The following is a 2,416-nucleotide window of genomic DNA, read 5'->3' on the forward strand; positions in this document are numbered from 1 at the left end:
TTAGGGCAAGAGCCTGATGTTGAACTGCCTTATGTCTGGTGCCAAGACGAGCATTAAAGTCACAAGATTTCACATAAATATCACAGCCGGCCAGAGATTTTGATACACCTGAGATTTATCAATACCAACTGTGCAAAGAAAAGAAATTGTTTCAGTGTTCCCATTCAGTAGCTCCTTCTTGAGACTATGACCTGGAGAATAGATAAGATGACCCCACCACCCATCCCTCTCCCCAAGTTACTAACCCGTTTAAAAACGAAATACACATATTTCTATATATTTTACAAGCAACTAAAACTAATAGAGGTTCATCTGCATTTATAAGCTTCTTTGAGAATGCAAATATCTACTGAGCGTTAATTCTTGAAATATTTTACACATTTCTGTGGATTTCTTACATCACCAGTTCTTATATGTCTATTCATTTTAAGTGTATGTATGATTATATTTTAAGTGTATTCATTTTAAGTGTATGTATGATTATATTCATGAAATTCAAATGATACAAATAAAGTCAAATTTATTATATTAGAAATTAATAAGAATCAACAGTAAAGTTAATTCTTTATTGATTTGTTTATGCACCTTCCTCTATCACTGGTTTATAAGCTCCGTAAGTGCCACAGGAAACCATATCTTATTCTTTTTTATTCCCAGAACCAAGCACAATTCTTGCCCTATGATAGAGGATAGATGATCTGTTGATTGAGTGAATGAATAAAACAATGAGCAAGCAAAAAATGAAGTCACTTTCTCCAACTGAAGAGAAGGAGAAATGCTTGCTGGGAAGGAGAAATGGAGACTAATTTTTAAATATTGAGTGCTACCGGAAAGACCAGCCTGGATCATGAGTCACAGTGGAGGCGTTTTGGACAACCATGAAACTTCAGAAGGACTCTGAGCCCCTGGGTGGTACACACAGTTGTCACCTTGGATAACGTTGCCACAGTTCTTGCTGGCAACCATTTCCCTTCATTTCACTGAAAAAAACAAACAAAACAAAACCCTCTGGGGTGCCTTAGGCCTTTCCTCGATTTTATTTTAAAACATTATTCTCTTTTCTGTATTTATAGAAAGCAAAAAAGACAGGAACTAGGTGTATGTGCTAAAGTAGAAAAGAACCCTTAAGGCTGAGTGCAGTGGCTCACACCTGTAATCCCAGCACTTTGGGAGGCCGAGGTGGGTGGATCGCCTGAGGTCAGGAGTTTGGGACCAGCCTGACCAACATAGTGAAACCCTGTCTCTGTTAAAAATACAAAAATTAGCAGGGCGTGGTGGCGGGTGCCTCTAATCCCAGCTACTTGGGAGACTGAGACAGGAGAGTCGCTTGAGCCCAGGAGGCAGAGGTTGCAGTGAGCCGAGACCAGGCCATCGCACTCCAGCCTGGGCAATAAGAGTGAAACTGTCTCAAAAAAAAAGTAAAAGAAAAGGACACTTAAACACTTAAACGAGATAGCAGTGGTGGTCAGGTAGTAACACAAGGCTCTGAGTTCAGTAAGTAAATAAATTTAATATGAATGCCCTCTTCTCTCACCTATCTATTGACTTGTAGAACATTTCCTTCATTACTGCATCAGTGATGAGCTTTATGCTGTGAAATTCTCAAAACCTAAAGCTTATGAAATGGTCTCAATGTCCAAAGCGCACTACAAACTCATTATTTACAACATGATGCCAAGTAACTGTTTCATCATCTTTACTGTACCTTTACAATATTTGAGTGGCTATGTGAAATGGTCACAGGTTAGAAACAGATCATAGTCCAAAAGCTAAATAATATCTCACAGGTAATCATTTCAGTCACAGGAAGTGGAACCAGGATTGAAGAGGGTGTTGAACAAGCTACGGAAGCGGGTATGGTATACCCGGCGTCATTACTAAGCAGAGTTCTCAGATTTGATCAAGGTTAATTCAGTGAGGAATGGAATATAGACAAGAATAGGCAGCAAGATTAGCAGGAAGCAGTCAGATCAAGTAGCCAATCAGGAATTGAAATGGTCCTTGAAAAAGGAAAAGTGAATTGAGGCATACAATGTAATATCTTTCTGTGACTCTGGGAAAGTAAAATTGGTTGGCATGTTAGTATGGAATAGGGTTTCTACGAGGCCGCTTAAAGAATGTTCTCATCCTCTGAGAACTGAAGGGAGTTCCAAATAGGCAGTTTGTGAGTGAAGATGAGCATGATGATGATGATAAAGTCTCCTTTATGTAACAGCCGGCAGAAGAGTTGGTCACACCCACACATTTTACATTCACATTAAAGTAAATTTATGGCCGGGTGTGGTGGCTCACACCTGTAGTCTCAGCACTTTGGGGGGCCGAGGCAGGCAGATCACTTGAGGTCAGGAGTTGGAGACCAGCCTGGCCAACAGGGTGAAACTCCATCTCTACTAAAATACAAAAATTAGCCAGGCGT

Source organism: Mandrillus leucophaeus, unplaced genomic scaffold, assembly GCF_000951045.1.
Source record: "Mandrillus leucophaeus isolate KB7577 unplaced genomic scaffold, Mleu.le_1.0 Scaffold1, whole genome shotgun sequence".
Classification (NCBI taxonomy): Eukaryota; Metazoa; Chordata; class Mammalia; order Primates; family Cercopithecidae; genus Mandrillus; species Mandrillus leucophaeus.